The following is an 11,976-nucleotide window of genomic DNA, read 5'->3' as shown; positions in this document are numbered from 1 at the left end:
AAGTCGCGGGCATAGCTAGTAACTAAAAAATTGGAATGACGATAACTTTGATACGCAAAGCTCATTTTTATTTATAGAAATATTATTTAGTTTGAATTATGTAAATATGATTGTTTCAATGTTTAGCCTTAAACAAATATTATATATGAATATTTACCGTAACCGTATAATCTATAATATAAAAATGAGTCGCTGAATGTGTTGCTAAGCGCAAAACTCGAGAACGGTTGGACCGATTTCGCTAATTCTTTTTTTAAAATATTCCTTGAAGTACGAGGATGGTTCTTACGGAGAGAAAAATTCTAAAAAAAAAAATTAATAAAATTAAAGAATCGACTGTTAGGCGATACGAAGTTCGCCGGGTCAGCTAGTAATAACATATATATAATATAAATAATACGTAGGTACTACTTGTACATAAATGTTAAGTACTTACGAGTTTGAAAATTGTTGTATAAAATGTGTCATTGTTAATTGAATTTCCAATAAAATTATACCAGGTATATACAAACGTTTTATACTGGCCCACATTTCAAACGAATTATCCCTAAAATGTCTGATGTAATTAAAAATTGTGTCACTGAAACACTTGAGCTCGCTCAAGCATTTCGTGCGTGGTAATTAATGTCTCTGACATGCCATCCGACTTTTTCAACGTCGTTAAATCAACGATCCCTTTTCAACTTAAATTTCTATCAGATAATCGCAGAATTTAAATTGGGGTATTTCCTTGAGCTAACTTTTCCTGTGCCGGCTTGTTTACGCAACACAAGGATAACAATATTAGAGCAGTGTTATTTAGCTGTGTGTTATTCTTCTGTAAGGTCGAGGTACTTCCCCAGACGGACTGCTTCAGATTTTGAGCATCATATATATCCTGTACTACTTCTCTATGTTTATTATAAATGATTTACATTATACATCTCCTTCATCAGCTACGTGTTCGTGGACAAGCGTCTGACGTGCAGCGTGCGTACTTTGCTTTTTTACTCGCTTTTATTAGCTTGTGTTGTATGTATGTATGTATGTATGTATGTATGTATGTATGTATGTATGTATGTATATATGTATGTATGCTCCGCGTGGAATAGTTATTGGAGCGAAGTTCCTTACGAAAGGCTTGACATTTTATTATTGTTTATATTAATAATGGAAATAAATAAAATTTCTAAAATACATGTCCGCAAATAATTAATTGAAAAATCTAACTAAAAAATAAAAAATGAATTATAGTTTAAAAAAACTAAAAAAAACACGCTTTTATAGCTAATCGAAATAAAAAGTAGAAAATAATTTTTAATTACATAGAGTTCATGTTACATTAGTAGAAGATCGAACAATCCATCATAGTTAATTACTTCAAAATAAAATTATAATAAAATTTAAGTTATTAAGAGTATAATTCAATTCAGAATAAAAAGCGTGGAGTGCTTGATATATTAAATGTAACAATTATTCTACTTGAAACTATCTATGTGCGGAGATTTATAAAAACATAGTAAAAAGTTATGAAAATATAGTAAAATGCACCCCACGTTTATATTATGTTCGTCCCTGTCAAAACACATAGCGTGTCGCTTTATCTCCAATTAAATATATTTTAATTAAGACCACAGCAAATTTTAAAAATATCGTTTCTTAGATAATTTAAACGAAAGAGCATACATCACGGAAGCACGAGCGAGGCGGGAACGTGAAGCATACAGGAATGAAAAAATATCGTCGGCGACGTTGGCCCGTTCCGTCCGTGAGTCCGCTTCGTATGCACAGTCGCTCTGTTCGCTCCGGAGACCTAAAGTAAGAAAGCGGGTCTATTCACCTACCGTTATTGAGTTACTGACACGGTGCTTACTCATCGGGGATTTTTTGGAGGAGGATTTCAATGCTTACTAACCACGTTCCGTCCCCATCCCGTCCACGTTCTGACGCCATCCCGTGCACGTTACGTATGCAGCGGCCTTTAACCGGCATCAGTACAAATGCAGCGGTGAATCTCCTGAGATGTAGCCATCTAGTTTATGTAACTAACTTGAATGCATCGAGAGAGAACGACTACGATTTAATAAAATAGTCTCATGGAAATTTAAAGCAATTACAAACGTGATAATCAATTATATTAGAGTATTTCATACAACTATGCAAATTCTCCTGTTAAGTTTTCCGATGCTTAATACGTTTAAATTGGTTTGTACAAATATATCGTACCACTTTTTAACCATTTATTGAGGCATTGATTCATTCATTAATAGTGAATTATGGAATTAAAAACATTTCATTTATTTAAGTACCAAAATACAGTCGTACTCTAAATAGTAATGTATGTATTCAATTATCACCCAATGATACAAACTCTCACGAGCAACTTTAATAGTAGGTATATAGCAGACGACTGGCTAACCTATTTTAACAAAGTAACATAAAATCTCAAACGTTACATCAAATCAAAATAATATCTAATATTCTAAAATATCTAATTCTAAACGAAAGTCTAAATGGTGCTTCATCAAATTGTATTTCCACGTTATTTACTTAATTCCGCTTTAATAGTCTTTCATAAATTTCCTACGAAATTTGCTATTACACGCTCTGTATAATGAAATGGAACTATCGCTATGACTGTTTCAATGTTTAAAATTATTATTTGTACATATTTCATATATATGAAAATATCATTCACGTGTAGCGTTTCCATGAACTTAATAAACTACTTTAATTATAAAGACCTTAAACAGTTGCTAAAGTAATATAAAAGTATTGAAAACTTTCTTTCTAAATCCAAACCACGTTCGAAAAAATTTCGAACAATTTAGCTTAAACACAAAAAAAAATTTTTATTGCCATAATTTTATCTTAAAATAGTTTATTGTTCTTAACCGATTTTAAAAAAGGAGGAGGTTACTCAATTCGACCGTATATATATATATATATATATATATATATATATATATGTATATTCGAGGATAACTCCGTTGTTTATGAACCGATTTTGATAATTCTTTTTTTGTTGGAAAGAAGATATCCCTATCTTGGTACTATGATAAGGAAACCAGGATCTGATGATGGGATCCCACATAAATCGAGGGAAACTCTCGAAAATCCACATAACTATTTACTAGGTGTACCGATTTTAATGATGTTTAATTTAATCGAAAGCCGAAGTTTATCATGTGATGACACATTTAAATTTTATCGAGATCTGATTACAACTTGTAATTAAAATTAAAAGTTGTGTGAATATTAAAAATGGTCGATATTAAATACGTATTATTGAGTATCATTATAAAATAGAACAACCTTTTAATTACCATCATGTTAATATTTTTGTTTCACAACAAGCAGAAAGTGAAATCAGTGGAAACAAAATCAAGCAAAAAAAAACATGAGTTAGGAATAAATATTTATTGCCTTCAAGGCTTCTGATCTTTGCAGAGTTGTATTTTTAACAAACAACTTCATTAGATTTTTGTTTTTCCTTTTTTAAATTCATGAATATCACAGAAATGCTAATAATTCTTCTTATGACTAATTTTGTATAAATTTACTTGATATATTTGTATATGTATAACTAGGTTGGCAAACAAGCGTACAGCTCACCTGATAATAAACAATTATCATAGCTTATAAGCTAGCTTATAATAATTAGAAACATCGCAAGCGCCTTGCTGACCCCATTCCCTCCACGAGTTCTGGTCACCTTCCTCACCAACAGAAACACAATACTGCTTGAAAACAGTATTATTTTGCTGTGATATTCTGTAAGAACGACGTACTCCAGTCGGGCTGCTCCATATTTTGAGCAGTAAATTCCTGTTGTGCCCTACCTCAGTAGAAGACTCAGAACTTATGTTTTTAAAGAAAGAAAAACAATATAAACAGACATAAGACATAATATACAGTCTGTACACGGATGGCAATATTTTAACGTAGATTTATCGGACAAGAAATATCGGGAAGGAAGATAGACGACTCTGTGCGAGCAACTATACGCTTATCCACAACCTCAAAAGATGGCGTTCGGAAATTAATATATTAATTTTTAAATTAAATAGAAACTATCAATGGCAATACGATTACATATGTAGACCACAGTCAACTATTTTGCCAGATTACATTCATTTAGTAACATTTTATTACACCATTGCGCTTGTTAATGAAATTCTCATTAATATAAAATGTCAGATTTTTAATGGACAAAGCATTACTCCATACTAATTTATTGAAATCGCCAATATTAGACTGATTGCTGGATGTTATCATTATTTATTAAAAACAGTGCTACAAGTACCTTGACGTCGACTTTGAGAGCCAAACAAACATAAATTATACTAAAAAATATCTTCAAACATAATTTATAACACTGTATAAAATAACCAAAATACTCTTTATTGTCAGTCAGAAACGGAATGATATACAAGGGTTGTCTTATCGCTGGGAAAGCGATCTCTAAGAGAACCCTTTGGTATAGAACGCGATAAAGAAAAGGTGGTTAGGAAATGTACAAATGATTGTTATTCAAATTAGAAAACTTTACAATAAAACTGGATATCATTTATAACGAAAATCGATATACTACATACACATCATACAATTCATATAACTGAAAGCATGTACAGTAACAATACATAATACATTATACAGAATAAAATAATTATGTTACATATAATACTCTTAGACAATGTAAATTCTTAGTCGACAAGAATATATTCACGGTGACCTTAATAAAATTATAACTGATTTTACTCCTTCGGGCGCTTACATTCGGTTGTGCCAAATTTAATAACAAAAAACATTTTATTTAATTAAATACAATAATTATAGTATTATTAGTAACAAATACGATTTTAACAGTCATATTAATTTAATGCTATCATTAATTTAAGTAAATATTTAAAAAAAGCATATATCTCTAACACTAAATGTGTGTTATGTGTTGTCCTTACAGTTGAAATTAGCGTTTTATATGAAATAACTAAAACTAAAAGAATCAAAAGATCTTTCTTTTTATGTTACTATTTTTTATTGAATCTTTGCACTTTTGCTCTTCTTTTTTAACCTACTTCAAAAAAAGGAGGAGGTTACTCAAAGAAATTGAGGGAAACTCTCGAAAAGCCGCACAACTTTTTACTGGGTGTACCGACTTTGATGATTTTTAATTTAATCGAAAGCCGGTGTTTATCATGTGGTCACATTTAAATTTTATCAAGATTTGATTACAACTTTTGGAGTAATCTTTGATAATGCGTATTTACTCGACAATTTTTTGTCTACCTACGTTGTATTACTTGTCGATATAATTGAAGGCGGTTTTTCTTCGTTTGCCTGCAAACACAATTATATTAAAATATTTTACTTTACCTTATCAAAAACATCGTAGGGAGACTCAAGCTACAACATCGTAAATGCCGCGAATAGCCCTCTTTTGCAAAGTAAATACATTCTAAATTTCTGTAGCATTACCCCACAGTAACAGACCGTAAGACATAACACTACGGAAATAGTTAAAATATATTAAACGGAAAATATATTAAATGTGCAGTAGCAACATCGATCAGTTGTGGTACTTTTCTAACTGCGAATGCCACGGAGCTGAATCTACCATTCAAGACTATTATAAACTTTACTAACTATACGGATGTAAAGTAGCATTCGACGGGTGGTTGTTAGTGTGCTTCACTCAGCTTATGCGCCACCAATTTTCCTAGCTTTCCAGTGTTCAAACTTATTCTGTTTTAGTGAAGATTAAAATTCACAGAACGAAAACTCTGTAATCAAAACATAACGTAAATTTTCTTTATAGTAGCTTACTCATAGACATCATTAAATCCTACGAGCAGCTTCTGCAACGTATTATTTGACAGAAAAATTCATAAATAAGTAGCTAACCCCGCAAACGTTGTTTTGCCATACATGTTATTAACCCCCTTAATCCCCGCCTCCTATAATGTAGGGGTATGAAAAATAGATGTTGGCCGATTCTCAAACCTATCCAATATGCACACAAAATTTTATAAAAATCTGTTCAGCCGTTTCAGAGGAGTATTTTTACTAACATTGTAAAACAAGAATTTTATATATAAGATGTCACATTAGAAATATTGTTGATAACTAAATTCGAATGTCACATATTTGAAATCAAATTATTCGATAAAATGCCAAATGACACAACATCATATGTAGGGAAACTAATACGAATAATCCTAAGCTGTAACCAACTTACCAACTAATACATAATATACAAAACAATTTAAAATTTTAACGCCATTAACGAAAAGTTTGAAATTTTACAACACACGGCTACAATACACTCCGCAACAATATATTAAATTTGTTTATTCTGATTCCCACAAACCTTAATGGAAAGTCCATTTACTGGCCTTAATTAGTATCGATTTTTAATTTATGTATATGTTGCAGTCAAAACTCTTAACCAGTCAAAAGCACTATTGACTAGCAAAATCAGTCAGAAGTACTTTTGACCGTTTGCTTTAGTCAATAATACTTTTGACTAAAATAACAGTTAAAAGTACTTTTGCCCAATGGAGCTGGTTAAAAGTACTTTTGACTAAATGAGTCCGTCAAAAGTGGTTTTGACTGGTTGTATCAGTCAAAACTCTTCTCAAAAGTTAAGGTGTGGTCGATAAAAATAACGACAAACGCACATATAAACTTTTATATTACTCATTATTAGTGGAGAACGTGCTGATATTAGAACAAAAATGAGTGACTACGAAAAGAAAGAAGGCTTTAGCAAAGAAAAATTTGAAAAGTTTGCAATGGATGTGGAAGACGCGAAATTTAATGAAAAGGAAACACCCTTGCAGTACAGTAGACTACAACGCTTTAACACATTGAAGTTTGTGGTATAAAAAAATTAGTTACAAACACAGAACCTGTCAAATATTTTTGCCGGCTGAGGAAATCTACGACATTGTTGATGCTGCTCAAATTTCTATAGGGCATGGTGGTCGCGATAGACTTAAGAATGAAACAGCAAAAAAGTACGCTAATGTTACAAAAGAAATGATTAATATATATTTATCAATGTGCGAAGTATGCCAAAGAAAGAAAAGCAAGAAAAGGATGGGCCAGGTTTAGAAACCGATCCTGCACACTGAAATGAACAGCCGCTGCCAAGTCGATCTGATTGACATGCAGTCGCAAGAAGATCGCGGGCATAAATTTATTATGGTTTATCAGGATCATTTGACTAAATTTATTCACATCTAACGAGTTAATAGTGCTTTTGACTGACGCTTTTTTGCAGTTAAAACTACTTTTGACGGAGAGCGTCAGTCAAAAGTATTTTTAACCGCGAATTTGCAGTCAAAAGTACTAATAACCAATAATTTTCAGTCAAAACCACTTTTGACCAACTTGTCCAGTCAAAAGTACTTTTGACTGATTTCGCTAGTCAATAGTACTTTTGACTGGTTAAGAGTTCTGACTGCAACATATATACATTTTCAGCGCTTTCAGACATTCCATTAAATAATATATAGTAAGTATTTTTTGAAAATTGAAGCTGAATTAATTCATTTGCTCTATATATCTATTGTAAATTATTATCTACATTTTCTTAACCGCATTTAAACAATCTTTAGGATCTGTAGACGTTTGTCTACGAACGCACGAACAATATTTTTTGTTTAACTGGCACAGCTGAAAACCATACAACGAACAATTCAACTGTATTACAAACTGTCATTAAATTTCAAATCAAGTCAAATCAAATCAAAAACAATATTCAAATAGGCCCCATGAGCACTTTCGAATCGTCAAATCTAAAAATGAATAAATTTTACTATTGCAAAGGCATATCGAAGTACTAAATTTCAATTTGTATTAGTATCTCTAATTGCATAACAGCATAACATAATGTGAATATATTGCCGTAGCAATAACGCAATAAAGTTTTACGAAATAATTCATTGAAATAGCCTCTATTGATCCAGCTATTCTTTTTTATTATTACTAGTGGTCACCCAGTGGTCGAAATTCGACCATAATTAATTTAAACAATAAGTTTGAATAATATTAAGGTTATGTTGTCAAAGACATACTTGTGTGATAATAAACAAAAGAGGTATAACGTTTTTTTTTAATTGATTTAATGTAATTTTATGCATAATTAAAAAAATAATATTAGCATTCTGCACTCCTTCTCTATATAAACTATAAGTGTGTCATCTGCCACTAAATTTAAATAAAACTAATAAGTTTTCGGCGGGTAGACACGAAAGTATAAAGACGTATTTTTTGGTGCTCCTATTTATTTTTAATTATATTTTACTATATAGATATATGTGCAAAAGTTAAGTTACTACAGTGTAAGTTGACTCTCTCCACACTCTTTCACACTAATTTGAAAACAAAGTGCCACAATGAACTCCTCAATCGAACATCTTCAGAAGAATATGGAGGAACTGTCTTCAATGGTTACCTGCAGGATGGAAGATTTTGAAAAGAATCTTTCACTATCCACTACAGCAACCCCAACTGTTAAATCACTGGCGGCAGACTACAATACCTTCAAAACCCTGGTATGGAAAACTCTGTCCTTGCTTAAGTCCCAAATTGAACTGTTGGCTCAAGGCATGGATCGAATTGAGACACAATCCCGCAAGAAACTTCTTCTCTTTCATGGTATAAAAGAAGACAAGGATGAAGATGTGCAGAAAAGAGTCCTCGCAGTGTTATCTAACCAAATGAAGATACCTGACATAAAAGTAGAACATCTTAGTTCTTGCCACAGACTTGGCACTAAAAAGGACTCTGCACGGCCCATACTTGTTCGTTTTTCAAACATGCAGCTTCGCTCTAAAGCGTGGAAAGCTAAAACCAGTTTAAAAGGTACTAAGGTCACAATTACCGAGTTTTTAACTAAGACCCGTCAAGACATATTTGTGGCAGCTCGCAATTATTTTGGCATGAAAAAATGCTGGACGGCTGATGGAGCTATTGTGATTTTATTCCCAGACAAGTCCCGAAAGAAAGTTACTACGATGTCGGAGCTGCAACAAATAAAATCGCAACATCAAAAAAATGAGCAGTCTTCTGACAATTAGTGATTACCTTGTTTGTGTATTTCATTCAGTTCATTACTAACAGTTCAACCTTTATTAATTTGAATGCTGGGTAATCATAACTTTTGTTTTTTCTGATTATCTTTCTTTGTTGTTTTATTATGTTTCATTATTATTTAGATTCACCGTATACATTTGGCAAACTTTATATTGTTTACTGTCGTGTCGTGTGTCATCTGTCAGTTGTCACTACAGATTAGTTAACGTCTTTCAAATTGCGTTTTGTTACTACTTAAACTTAAGTTATTTTTGTTCATTTATTTATTTCTTTTTAAGTTTTTCGTTTAGTGTGAAAATTGGACATATTTTATATTTAAGTGGTTAGTCAGCTTATGCATGAGAAAAAGTGCTTTTTAGTTGTTATTATTATTTTATATTTTTTGTTTTTAATTTTTTTTTTTTGACACTTTTTTTATTATTATTATTTAATTTACAATACTTTATTTTTTATTTTTTTATTTTGTGCATTAGTTTTTTTATTTGTATATAGTATATTTATACATATTTAATTTAGTGTTTATGTTTAATATATATTATGTTTTGTGATGATGATGATTACATTACCTGCTCCTCAGACGATTACGCAAGCGCCGAAAACAGTTTTGATTCTTCTAGTTCTGTTTCGGACTTACTAGAAGAGAAATTATCAAAAGCATTTCCTGATAACCTTAACTCCCTCTACTTTGTGCATATCAACGCGCAGAGCATTATGTCTCATTACTCAGACCTTCTCACATCCTTTAGCACTGGCAAAATCGACGGTATCCTCGTATCTGAAACCTGGCTTAAGCCCTCAATCCCATCCACTTTCTGCTCTCTACCCGGCTTCCAGTTGTATCGGAATGATCGCGCTGATCGGGGTGGTGGAGGTGTTGGCATTTACCTACGCAGCCACATTCCCGCCAGTGTTGTTTGCCACTCTAGCCCTCAGAGTCCTCTTGAATATCTGTTCTTGCAACTGGTAGTCCGTCACAAAAAAATATTGCTTGGTGTCCTATACTGCCCAAATGACAAAATAAATTATTTTGACGAGCTCGAAGATGTTTTAGAGAGACTTGTACCCACTTTCGACCACGTGGTTTGCATGGGTGATCTTAACACATGCCTACTTAAACATGATTCGAGGGCTCATACTTTAGATTCCATCTTATCATCATTCAACCTGCATACCCTTCCTTTCTCCGCACCAACGCACTACTTTCCCAACTGTAGACCTTCACTTATTGACCTAATATTTGTCTCTAACCCTAACCTTGCTGTATCTCATGGGCAAATGACAGCTCCATTTTCGCATCATGACCTTATTTTTCTTGCCTACAAAGTTCGACCACCTAGAGTTAGGGCTAAAGTTCTCTTTCAGCGTGACTTTAAGCATATGGACGTGGAACGCTTGAGAGAGGATATTAGGAACACAGACTGGTCAAGTGTTCTCGCGGCAGACAACGTCGATGATATGGTCGTCTCATTTACTGCTGAATTGATTAAAATTTATGATATACACGCGCCTGTAAAACCTGTGCGAATCAAACATGCCCCTGCTCCCTGGCTAACACCCCTAATCAAAAGAACGATGGCAAAACGCGACGCAGCTAAAACGAAAAACAAACTAAACCCAACTCAAGAACACTTGAACAGATATAAAAAGCTACGTAACATCTGCAACAGAATGTGTAGGGACGCTAAGCGCCATTACATTCACTCATCAATTCAGGGTCTCTGCCAATCCCAAGTTTGGAGATTCCTTAGGTCGTTAGGGGTGGGCAAATCCACGGTAACCTGTCAAAGTTCCGTAGATCTAAATTATTTAAACACACATTTCATTACTCCACCTGTAGCTGTGGATTTCAATACTAAGGCTGCAACGCTTTCATTTTTATCTACTCATGTCTCACCAGACCTACCCAGCTTTTCATTTGAAACAGTCTCGCAGGAGGATATTAAGAGGCATGTCCGGTCTATATCAACTAAAGCAATTGGTAGTGACAACCTCAGCCTCGACATGATTCTTCCGGTGCTGGAGGACATTGCACCTGTAATAACTCACATAATTAATTTCTCACTTACATGCAATGTCTTTCCATCACTATGGAAGAAAGCCCTTGTCATACCCTTACCTAAAACCTCTAATCCTACAATCCCTTCTCAATTTCGGCCTATATCCATTCTTCCCTTACTGTCCAAAGTTCTAGAATCCGTTGTTCATAGTCAAATTTACACTCATCTCTCTTCTTACAACCTTTTATGTCCTTATCAATCCGGTTTCCGTCCTTCTCACAGCACAGTTGGAGCGCTGCTGAATGTGACGGAGGATGTGCGGTGTGCAATGGATCAAACCAAGCTCACTGCCATGATCTTGCTTGATTTTAGCAGCGCTTTTAACTCAGTTGATTACGACATTCTTCTTAGTACCCTGCGCGCGGTTAACATTTCAACCGCTGTCCTTGACTGGTTTCACTCCTATCTTTCTGGACGTCAGCAGTGCGTTACTTTCAACGGCACCACATCAGATTGGATGGAACTTACTGCTGGTGTTCCACAAGGTGGCGTCTTATCTCCTTTGCTATTTTCTGTATTCATCAATAATGTTTCTCGTGTTATCACTTCTCCCTTCCATTTGTATGCAGATGACTTACAAATATACAGACACTTCAAGTTGACTGAGCTGCATGAGGCTGTTGAAACTTTAAATAGCGACCTAGCTGCAGTTCAGGTCTGGGCTAAATCTTTTGGGTTGTTGGTCAATCCTGCTAAATCACAAGCTATTATTATTGGAAGTAGTCGATTGAGAAGCGGGCTTGACTGGGGATTGGTTCCTAAAATCTCATACTCTGGGGTTCCGATTCCTTACTGTGATAAAGTTAGGAATTTAGGGCTCATTATGGACTGCAATTTA

The 11,976-nt window shown here is 33.6% G+C and overlaps 2 long non-coding RNA genes across 2 annotated transcripts; both read right to left on the bottom strand.

The window, feature by feature from the left end:
* Window positions 1-3,500: 3,500 nt before the first annotated feature.
* Window positions 3,501-10,928, bottom strand: LOC123659029. The gene is made up of 3 exons (XR_006743961.1): window positions 10,384-10,928; window positions 4,658-4,665; window positions 3,501-3,512 (listed from the first exon to the last, which is right to left on the bottom strand). It is a non-coding gene; the product is annotated as an uncharacterized LOC123659029 (long non-coding RNA).
* Window positions 8,218-9,448, bottom strand: LOC123659028. The gene is made up of 2 exons (XR_006743960.1): window positions 8,528-9,448; window positions 8,218-8,440 (listed from the first exon to the last, which is right to left on the bottom strand). It is a non-coding gene; the product is annotated as an uncharacterized LOC123659028 (long non-coding RNA).
* Window positions 10,929-11,976: the final 1,048 nt, after the last annotated feature.

This window comes from Melitaea cinxia, chromosome 13 (genome assembly GCF_905220565.1).
Source record: "Melitaea cinxia chromosome 13, ilMelCinx1.1, whole genome shotgun sequence".
NCBI classification, from domain to species: Eukaryota; Metazoa; Arthropoda; class Insecta; order Lepidoptera; family Nymphalidae; genus Melitaea; species Melitaea cinxia.
The sequence above is the reverse complement of the archived record's forward strand: the minus strand, read 5'-3'. Positions and strand labels throughout refer to the sequence as shown.